The following is a 12,194-nucleotide window of genomic DNA, read 5'->3' as shown; positions in this document are numbered from 1 at the left end:
TCCAGATAATTTCACTCAGAGGAAAAGATCATAATGACTGATATGTCAAAGGAAGGTTTGTTTGGACATGCATTAAGGATACCACTTGATGTTTTCATAAAATACGGTGTACAATAGATCTAGTCCAATACTTGCTTTTAGCAGATGCTGAGTTCTAAAAGGGAGCATTAGTTTTTGTCTGTGGAAAGTTAAGTACTTGATAATTGATCACTTGCAAGTAAGTACATTCTCCTTTTTACAAATGATCATTTTGTGCTTATTTGTTCCTCAATTTCCTTTAGCCCAGGAGCATTTACACTGAATCGAAGGTGTACAGATACCCTTACACCATATGCCATGATGTCCAAAGTTAGGGACTGTGAAGTTTGCCTTGGTTCCAGCTCAGAGACTTGTTCTGAACAATGGAGTCTCTTGCTCCTAGCTCAGATGGGCTGACTCTATCACCTGTCAGCATGACCCAAGGTGAGGTTGGCATGACCCAAACCTCACAAATGAAGGTACCACTCTATCCTTTACCTGTGGTGATTGGTTCAGGAGTCTGTGTGTTATTCTACCCAGGTCAGTGATAGTCAGTTTGGGAAAGAGAAGTTCTTTTTGTTGGCATTGCTACACTGGTGGGATGTAAGCCCCAAGCTAATATTGCCCATCATAGCCTTTTCAATCCTATGAAAGGACGTAAAAAGACAGTCTGTAAAGAGGTATTAGAATGACTAATATATATATTCAATGTTATTAGTAATCAGAGCAATGCAAATTAAAACAACAATGAGGTGTGATTTACTTTTGAATTGGAAAATGACTAATTTATTAAGCAATGACAAATCTAAGTGTTGGAAAGAATGGTGTAAAATGCTCAAGTTTGTAGGGATAGAAAAATATTTATCAATATTTCTTACCAATATGTTTTTTTATCCCAATAATTGGGAATCTATTCTAAAGAAATAACCCTAAATACAGAAGGGTTTTGGGCACAAAACCCGAAACAACTAATATCCAAAGATAAGAAAATATGAAGTAAATTATAGCAGAGACACTTGACATATTAAGATCAAAGGAGGAACGCAGAACACAAAATTGTCAGCTCATTGTCCCTTAATGCCATCTGTAATATAATTATAATTGATTTATTATATGATTTGTCTCTATAACATTGTCCTTTAAACTATGTATGTTAAATAATGACTACTGTGCCCTTTTAATGTGTTTTCCCCCACGCTCCAAGTGCTTTTGTACTCGCTCAGCCAGTGAGACCTAGTGGAAGATGGTAGGCTCAGCTCTTCCACATAGAATGTATTGTGCAGAGGTGCCATTTGTCATTCTAGAGTCTCTCTTTCTGCCATTTTGTTTGTACTTGGTGAATAGTTCTGCCTTAAAATGACTGACAAACATGTGCCAATTGCAGTGGAGCAACAGCTTCCAGGCATCAAACATGAAAGCTCAAGTTTTCTAGAAGTTTGAGGAAATGGCTGAGGCAGTAATAAATAAGAATAAAGTAAAATAAATAAAAGAGGACCAGGAGATTAGGGATTGGGGGAAATCCTTTAACTGTTTGCAAGCATATAAACATGACTGCAAGTCAGTTTTTTAGGAATTCCTTTCTGTTTGCAGGAAAACAACTCTTTGTGCTACATAATTTGGAATACATAATAAAAACTCTACATAATACATACGTCATACCTAATGCTCTACATAATAAAAACTCTTTCTAACTTCATAATTTGTAAGACCCAGTGCAAAATAAAAATGTGGAGCTCATATTTAAAAAGCAGGGAGAAAAGTGCCATCAAAGGTATACAGGAAGCTTCTTCTTTTTTGCCATGGTCTTTCTTTTGACCTTGTTGTGGTGTTTTTTTATTTGCGATTTAATGTCATTTTAAGTAAAGGAAAATTTAGGTATTAAATGGTTAGCATGAATTTTCCCATTGATTTTTGTATTATGCCATGCTAATTTTAAATGCAAACATCAGAGCACATTATAAAAATGACAGGGAAGCTTCCTGCCTCCAGAGGGCCAGAAGAGACAAATAAGTACTCAGCCAGTACAGGAGGAAGAGAGGATACCCCCTCACTCCTAGGAACAGGTGCAGGGCAGACCCTCCCAGTTGTCCAAGGGTGTGCCTGCGGATGGCCTGACAGTTCTCTTTGTGCTCCTGCCATTCACTGAACCCAGACAAGGTGACTCAGCTGGGGACGCTGCCCCAATCCACAGCAGACGGGTGACCCCCAAGGATCTTTAAACATTAGGGCTGGAATGTGCTTACGGATCTTCATGGGGGTAGGGGAGAAGTTCGGCTCCCCCACTCCCCAGTGCGTGCACCGAGGTGCTGTCAGCCCAGGGCTGGGCTGTGGCCACCCCTCCACCCAAGTTATGCTCAGGCTCCTGCCAGCAGTGGAGGTGGCAGTCATCATGGGACAGGGGAGTGGGAGACTGGTGTGTGGGGTGCCCAGGAGTCGGGGAGCAGGCAGCTGGGAACCCAACCTGGGGAGATGGAGAGAGACCGAGGGAGGCGGGATTACGCGGGAGTCGAGGCACCAAGATCCTGCTGCATGCTCCATGGCTCCATTAAATTTCACTCAGCTTTTAAATCCAAAGGTAAGAAGAATTTCGAGACAGCAACTACAGGCATTAAACCCCAATCGTGGGCCCGTCTGAGCACCTGGCCCTCTCTGACTGCACGGGTTTCAAGGCCCTGTCTGCTTGAAGGAGGCACCTGGGCTAGTTAAATTGCAGCAGTCTTCCAGTTTCAGGATATGTGTTTCCAGTCTAGGTCACATTTATCTCTCTCTGCATGCATATGGAGGTTAAGATTCCATAACCCAGTTTAGTATTTATTAAAAAAACATTACCCGAATAAAACTGGCTGGACACCAGTTAGACGAGTGTGGACAAGATCAGTGTGGACATGACTTATATCAGGGTTCTGTCTCCCTACCTGGCTTGTTAAAGCCTGCCAGGGCGGAGACCCTGTTTTATACCTCTTTAATCCCCTTGTACCCCATCATCACCTCCTCACTGCCTAAAATATGACTTGAGTCTTTTATTTGTGATGGCGAAAGCATAGTATAGGTTTGCTCCTTCCAAATGAGGTAGTCGTTTTCTTTAGAACAATAAACATGCCTAGTCCAAGGTACCAATCAATAAGTATTTGTGAATTCATTAAGAAAGTCTATTGAGTCATCTGATTTTCAAGCTGGAAGGAAGATGGGGATCACCAGTGAGTGGCTTTGCACTGCCAGTCTAAAGCTCCCCGGCTTATTGCTGACGAGTCCAGGACTAGACACCACATCTCCAAATTCTCAGTTCCAGTGCTCTCTATAATAATGACACTCCAACTGCTAAAAGTTTAATTAGCTATCTAGTTTGAATGCTCATAAGCGCAGCGCTAGTTGTACTACACGCCATGGGAAGGCCATTTAAGTTATATCTAAGAAAGAAGAACAAATTGTGAGAGAGTTATACATATTAGAACATAAGTCACTAGCAACTTGGGAAGGATAACGAGAAAAAGAAATGGCTTATTCACATAATGTAGACAATACTGCTGTTTGTATTTTCCTGTTCAGTCTCTATTGCCTCCATGTAGTTTATTCTTCGTTGTATAGAAATGGAAAACGTAAATCCCCATCATTCTCCACCTGACTGGCTGTCTTCCTTCTGCATCCATAATGCTGATATTAACATGAATCTGCTGCTCCTCAAAAGATAGATCAGTTGATTTCCCGCAATTATTCAGTTCATTTAACTCAATACCCTTTTGCTGAAAACTTATGCTGTGTTAAATACTGCAGAACATATAAAGATAATTTAAAAAACAACAACAAAACAATACCTCATTTTCAAAGAGCCCAGGAACAAGGAAAGGAGACAGCAGATTTATTTGCTCTTTTGTTTAATCCAGGTCACTGCTACCTCTTATTATGACTAATCACAAATTGAGGGGTAATAGAAAAAACAGACACCAGATGGGAAAGCTGGAGACATGGAATCTAGTTTTTACTCAGCTTTTAATTAGCTGTATGACCTTGGGCAGGTCACTTAATCACACTGGATCTTCATTTTTTTTCTCTCTCTAAAATGAGAGGTTTAGATGGGAAATAATTTCAAAGCTCCCTTCAAAGTCTAAAATCCCAATTTTTGATTACAATATATTTATGTGAACTAAGCAATCATCTAATTCATTCCAGATTATGCCAAAATTAACATAGTTAACTGATGTTACCCTCACTTTAATTCAGAGCACAAAATAAAATTGAAATTACAAATTGAAATCAAAATGAAACAAAGTTTTTAGTGTTGGTGATGTTGGCAAGAAAGTCAGCAGTTAACGTTGAAATGACTACTATATATTTTTTTTGTTTGTTTAGCTTTTGCCTAATCCATAGTTGTTGAGTGGAAAAGCCCTACTGCCTCATGTCTTTTTATTCTGATTTAAGGTACACGACATGTGTGCGTACACCCCCCCCACACACACACACACACATTCTATTTAAAGACAGAGAAGGTAAAAGAAGCTATGTTAACCCAGGCTCACAATTCACCTATTCTTTGCACGAAACGAGGTTTTCCTCTTTTAGCTGTGGTTCGTCTTGATCTCGGTGTGGAGCGCTGGGCAGACTGGTACATGTGCGTGTACAACTTTGCCACAGATGATGTCCAGAAGCCCGAACAGCTAAAACCTGTGCATTGGTGGCCCTGACCCTTAGCACCCGATTTGACGGGGTACAGTATAGAACTCACATTCTTCTAAGTGTCCTCCAGGGTTTTTCTTTTTTTTCCTTTTTTCTTTTTAACATTTCAGCATATCTTTGCTCTCCTTTGATTCTTCTGAGGTTTAAGGGTGGTCACTGGCAGAATTACATAAATAGAGTGTTCACAGCTCAGCAGTCCTTGGACCCACATTTGGAGTTCTACGTGGGTGGCACAGGAATAAATGCCAATAAGAAGCTAGGACAGATCTGTTAAAATTAAATGACTTAGGAAGCAGCTCTGAAAGCTTCCATTAAAAGGCCTGAAACACTGCAAAATTATAATAGTAGAAAAAAAGTCGATTGAAAAATTGAGAAGTTTGAATTTCCTAATCTTTTCAAAAATGTGTCTTTTTATATGTTCAACAATTAGTATTTTTAAAACTCTTAAAATTAAGAGGCAAAAAAAAAAAAAAATTAAGAGGCAAGGTAGCCGTTAGAATTGAGTTTTGCTTCACATTAGATTTTTAAAAATTGAAGTCAGAAACAAAATTTCTTTGTGTTTCTACTCTGGCAAAAATGGGGTTGTGGAAATAGATTGGAAGATGAGGAAATATATCACCCAAAACATAGCCTATGAAATATAACCTGTTCTTCTAAATTTATATCTCTCTGTGGGATGGTATCAGTTATCTTGATGCAATCAAAATAAATTTCACTGAATTCAACATATCTGTTAAGTTTCCAGACTCCTAAGTAGTGCAATATCAATAGTGCAAAATCTGTGTCCATCTTTCTTTTTTCAAAAATATTGAGCTTGGCTGGCCTTACTATTAATAAACAGTTTGCTCAAGATTTTCAGTTGAAAATTGTAATGCTCGAACAATTCATATTGAATATGTGCAAAAGTATAGACATTTATCTGTCCAGAAAGTAGTCTCAATTTTAGCTTTTAAGGTAGCAGCTATTTCAGGTTCTGCTTCTGTCTGGTTAGAGGCAGGATAACTATCTGAATGTACAGTTAACAAATAATTAGTTTTTAAATAATTTTTAAATAAAAATTTTTTATTTATTTAACTAACTAAATAAAATAATTAGTTTTCAATATTTTCCTTTACCCATTAGAAGGAACCTGGGTTAAGAACTGCCCCTGCAGTTGTTGCTACCTGGTTGTCAGGCCACCCTTGCTGAGCAGCCACAGAGCCTGATATCTATATCAAAGTAGTATTTCCTTTCAGTCATCACCATACCCTGCTAGGATTGGCATTAAATGATGGCCTCAGACAAGGCTTTCCTGGGACACAGTTATGTGTTCTTCCCTGTCTTGTTGCCAGCGCCATTATTCTCAGGGAAAAGCTATTTCCAGAGGGATTATAAGAGACTTGCTGGCTGCCAAAGGAGGAATTTTGAAAAGAGGTGTGGTGCTGGAAGGAATGATCCTGCCCACATATGTTCCCTGAGATCTCACAGGGAGCAAAGTTCATAAAAGGGGCCCTTTGCAGAGAAGACTTTTTCTACTGTTTCTCCTATTGAAAAGCCACGAAGCCTGTCCCCCTGGAGTTACAGAATAGGTTTAGGATGGGAAGCAGCAGCCCCCTCTACTCATCATGGAAGGGCTAGCGCCTTTCATCTGTCATCAAACAAGTCAGAAGGTAGCTGACATTTAATTGGAATGAATTGACTCTATTGAGTTGTTGGAGTTTCGCTAGAGCAAAGTCTACTCATCAAATGATTATCCATTTCAAGCAGCTTTGACTTTTTAGAAGAACTTTCAGGAGATAAGCAGGCATCAGGAAATCAAGCCATAGGTGACATTCACTGAACACTTTCCTGGGAGAACCATTCATACTGCGTCTTGTTGACCCTCACAGCCTTCCTCAGAACCACATAGGCTCTTTGTAGATGTGGAATCTGAAAATCTCAAGTGAATTGCTTCGAGTCTCCTTAATCAGCAAGTTGGAGCAAGGGGTAAAGACCAAGACTCTTGCCTCCAAACACTGGGGTCTGTAAGCTAGAATTCTCAAGCAGCAAGGCCTCTGGTCAGAAATATCCCTTTTCTCTCAGGGCCTCAGCAAAACTGGGGAGTGTGCTCTGTACTTTTTAGTGACTGTGCTAGTTATTTATGCTGTGTAACAAAGTACCTCAAAACTTAGTGGCTCCAAAACAATGTATTTTATACGATTTCATGGTTTTATGGGACAGCAATTCAAGAAGAGCTCAGCTGGGGAGTTCTGGCTTAGAAGTTCTCATCTGACTGTAGTCAGACAGTGGTTGGAGCTAGAACAGTAGATGGTTAGAACAGCTGGAAGCTGGCCAGTCATCACATAGTCTCAGAGGCCTCTGCCTGTGGACTCTGTGTGTAAGTTTAGTTTGGGCCTCCTCACAGGACGGCAGCCTCAGGGTAGGACTTCTTAACTTGGTATCTCAGGACTCTAGCACAGTGTTTCAGCAAACGAGGTGGAAGCTATATCTGAGATCGTGAGTTAAGAGATACACAGCTTCCGGCTTCTCTGATTGGAATGCTCTTTCTTGGATGCCAGTTTTTTAGGTATACTGTGTTCCTGGAGAGTATGTCATATGGTAGACCCCTCATACAAAATTGGTGCCGTGGGCTATTGGGACATTGATGAAAAGCATCAAATGTATGCATTTATGTAGTAAAAGGCGACATTTATATCTGTGTTGGCAAAAGAAAGACAAAATGAAAAAAGGCCCAAATTTGGCGGTACTTATCCTAGAGAAACCACACTCTGTAATTCAAATAAAGCAACAGTTGGTGAAGGTGATGCATTATGTCTATATTGTTATTATATCTTGAGGCACCTTCATATATCAAAATAAATCCAGACAGAAGCTAGATCCTGTGCCAAAGCTTCTGACAAATAAAGTATGTATTATAATCAGGGAACAGAGGTTGGTCTTAACAAGTCCTATTTATCTGGAAAATACCCATAGTAACTGGGGCTAAGTTACTCTCAGAAAGATTTGAAAATACAGTGGTTCAAATGAGATAGAATTTTATATTTTTCTTATGTATCAGTCCAGAATTAATAGGCAATTTTGGGTGCATAGGTTGTTCTGTTTCATGAAGTAATTCAGGGACTCAGGATTCCTTCTGTCTTCTTATGCCATCTTATAGGGTGCTGTCATCTTCAAAATAGGCCCATCAACTTTATGCTGTGCACTGAGCCTGGGCAAAGGAAAGAGACTAGACAGAAAGGAATTCAAGTAAGTTTCTTTATGAAAGGATTTGACTAAGAACTTGTGCACATAACTTTTGTTCACACTCCACTGGCTGGAATTTAGTCATATGCTCCTGCCTAGATACCAGGAAGGCTGGACAATATGATGTCAGTTTGGCTGCCATGGGTTCAGTTAAAATGTAAGACTTCTATTTCTAAAAGGGTAAAGTGCAGATAGTATCAGGGGATGACAAACAGTCTCTGCCACTTAATTATCAGGAATTAGAGTCTACACAGACATGCTGGTAGAAGGAATAATTACGTTGAAGACATTATGCTCTTGTTACTCTCACTTTCCTCACTGGAACCACTGCAACTGTATTTAGCTTGAGTATCACTGGAGAATACCCAGACTATAAAAAGTGTCTGGCTAAGGGTCCAAAAGGAACGGAGCCAGATAGCTGATCAGCTGCAGATTTACAAGACAAATTTTTTATTTTATATTTCTGTGGGACAACTTTAGTGTTGAATAAGAAATCAGGAAACACATCTCTGTTGAGCACTTAACATATGCAAAGCATTGGGAACACTGAGAGAGAAAAGGAGTATGAGATGATCCTTGCCTCCTACAAGAACTAAGTCTATTTGGGTAGACTCAAACTTGAAAAGTTTAGGAGCAATGAGATCGTAAAATAACAATTGAACATTTCTTGAATTATTCATTGTGTGCTCCATAAAAAAGGGCACCCTATGGCTCATTGACAATCCATCTAAGCTCTTTAGTAGATGGACTTCCTTATGCAGGCAAAAGACAAGCAAACTCAAAAACTGAATGGTAAGAAGCTGGAGAAACAAGATGGAGAAACCATTCAAACTCAGTACTGAATGGTAAGAAGCTGGAGAAACAAGATGCCCTAAGAGTGTGTAGATGGGGATTGGTAGCACCACCCCATCCAAACCATCTACTCCCTTACACCCATTCATGGTCTAATGAGTTCTCTAGAGAGATGCACAATGGAGTCCAAGGGTGAAAGGCATTCTGGGGGTTGCAGTCCTCTTAGGGAGTTTCCTGAAGTATATGTCGCCTATCATTGGAGGTTGGAGAAAAGAAAGGAGAGCTATTAGGGATAAAGAGACATCTATGGGTAAGTGAGAGGCATGTTCTAGGACCAGCTAGAGGACCAGCTTGAGGCCAGTTGACTAGAGTAAAAGGTTGTGCAGAAACAGAGTGGGAGGAATAAGGGCTGGAATCAGTGTTTGAAGGACCCTGAATGCACAGTCCACAGTTTTTAATGTGCTGTCTGTTGTGGAAAGCAACAGGGTGGGCTTGGCAGCAGATGTTTTTAAATAACACACTGCACCTAGACAGTGAAGGAACACCACTTAGCAACATTAGAATTTAAATGTTAGCTGGAAATTGCTAATCACAGTGGTTTCTTCTGGAACCTGGGGCATACACAAAAGGTCCATTTTGAAGATCTATATTTAACTAGCTAAGCATCTTTTACAGACTTTGGTCTTTGAGTGTTTGATCAGTTTTTGTTTATTCTGTTTGATGAGCCTGGTCTCATACAGTTTTCTTTGGGGCTTCTTAAATACAAGTGTCTTCAAAATAGAGAGGAGCAGGGGTTCACTGACAAAATGGAGAGGAACAGGGGTTCCCCAGGCCTGGCCCTGCCTCAGAGGAGTGTCGGTGGGGGCTGCTGCTGTACCATTACTGGTTTTCAGTACAAAGCCACAATGAAAAGATGGACAGGAGGCCTATGCATTTGTGTTTTCACGGCTGAAGGCAGTTATGGCTATAATATCAAGTGACATTACTTTCACTACAGATCAAAACAAACTGATAAAAAAGCTTGCTTAGGGTAATTCTACTCTCAGTGACATTAAGGAAAGGTGAAGAATAAGGAGAAAGTTAGTAGAGAAGCAGAGGTAACATGGACCCTGTACTTCTAATGTCCTTTTATAGGTCAATGAAGAGCATTTGACTAGATATTTGTTTGAGAAAAACATGTATGCATATTAGTGCATTCCCAATTTCAAGTATGGTGCCTGGTACATAGGAGATTCTTAATAAATCATATTGAATGATTGAATTAAGTAATTTATATAAAATATGTAGAACAAATATCAACAAAAAATCATTAATTATGCTTCTGCTTGTAGTAGAGTCTTTTTTGTTTGATTATATTTTAAAAGGCTCAGAAATTTTGTGGTAAGGAGAAAACAAAAACATAGAGAAAAAAATTAAAAATCACCTGGAACTTCACTTTTCAGAGATCATAACTTTTACCATTTAGGTGTATATCTTCCAGGCTTTTTTCTATGTATACCTTTGTTCATACATACACTTTGATTTATTTAAATCAGGTATGTAACCTGGAGAACCAAAGCATAAATTAAAGACTACTACATGGACTTATTAAGTTTTTTTCTCTGCTGTAGTCTAAGACATAAAAAAGATAGGCAACTATATACCTGTATCTTATGTGAGTCACCATTTGCTTAATCACACACGTTTGGAGCTTACTGTCCCAATACATGTGCTTCATTTTATGCTTATGTTCCTTTTTGCTCTCAAATTTTAGCTGCATTCAATGGAGGTCTAATTAATATTAAATGAAAGCCAAACAGAACACGAAACAAGAAGGTAGACAAAAACTTACAGGGCTTTGAGGCCAGTCAGCAGCATGTGCCTAATAGTCAAACCTTGCTTTCTCGGCTGACGCTTTAACAAGAGGAAGAGAGAAGGTAGAGGCCCGTCTATCGCTTGCCCCCATCCCCATGTTGGTTATTTTGCTAAGACATGATTGCAGCCTCTGGAATTGGCTTTTGGAGGAGCCTCTAGTCCAGAGGTCTATGGTGCAGATAGCACTTGGGCCAGCAAAATATTTTAATACACGGGCATGATGTAACTGGATGCTCGCCTTGTTTCCCGTGAGCCTGGGAAGGCTCTCCACATACTTGAGTTTTAAGTATCCCCCACTCTGTCAATATGCTAGGAAAATAATGGCTTTTCTGAAGTATGATATAAGGGGGTTCCTATGAAGGGCACTTATTGTGCAGTTGGGATATTTTCCCCTTCCCTTTTCTTCTGCTCTCCTATCTAGTTGCACAGGAGGTACGATTAGGCTCCCGGGAGGGGCAAGGGAGGCTGGTATGCGCTCTCCCAATCCTTTACCACAAACCCCGCTGCCTAAGCTGAAGCAGCCACACAGAGAGCTAAGGAAACTTTAAAAACTTAATTAAGGGAAAAAAAGCAAACAAAATAATATTATAGTGGATTGACTGAGTGCTGTAGCCTTGCCAGGGAAACCGCAGAAGTCTGCATTTATATGTTTCTTATATAAGACATATCTAATTAAAACAGGAGACGGGACAACAAGCTTTCTTCTAAGTTCATTTAAATACATGTTTATGTTGTATTTAAGTTCCCTGTGGGGTAATATAACGCTGATCCAAAGGCATAGAAGCAATTTGATTAGGCAACTGTAGGCTTTTGCGAATACTTTTAGCCTTAAGTACTTAAGATTTAATACCCCCCCGCCCCCATCTCCCATACTCCAGACAACAGCTGTCTACTGAGGCTAGGCCATCCCAGACCTGAAGACAATACTTCCCTTGCTGGACTCATTTGCCCTCACATTTTAGTGTCCTTTCTCTCATGCCTTGGCTCTTAAATTCAAAGATTATTACACTCCAGTCTTATTTTTGCTCTTCTCTGCTCTCCATGATTTATGTTATCCTTTCAGATGATATTTTTATTTCAAGAGTAATTCTCTTTTCTTTTGACTTCTCCTAACATTTGTTTTGAGAGCGATGAAGATATTTTAATTTGGACTTCAATTTTGAGAAATTTAAAACCTTTAACAAGTCCCCCACAGTATCCACATTATACATATCTGAACAGATGAAGTTTGGGGAAATACAATGTCAGTCTCTGATAGCTTCTGATACGGATTCTGTTTCAAGACTTCACTTGTTAAACTGTGCTCTCTGGTCCAGCAGCGTCAGCGTCGTGTGGGAGCTTGTTCGAGATGCAGAATCTCAGGGCACTCTTCAGACCACCAGACTCAGAATCTGCACTTTCATAAGATACCCCCGAAGAGACTGATTTAGGATTAATTTGCCTTCTGAACAAGTCATCCTTCCCTGAAGCCCATCATCTTGAGCCATCATATAGGTTCTCCAGTAGGAAGTCTATGGAAAACATTCTGTGTGCTCAGGTTAGATTCTTTCTTAGGCTCTCTTAAGCAGCCTCTTATGGACTCATTAGGGGCCTGCTAAGTAGAATAAAAATGAAGAATCACCGCGTAAGTTTTTAAG

Source organism: Rhinolophus hipposideros (assembly GCF_964194185.1).
Source record: "Rhinolophus hipposideros genome assembly, chromosome: 18".
NCBI classification, from domain to species: Eukaryota; Metazoa; Chordata; class Mammalia; order Chiroptera; family Rhinolophidae; genus Rhinolophus; species Rhinolophus hipposideros.
Note: the sequence above shows the minus strand (reverse complement) of the source record.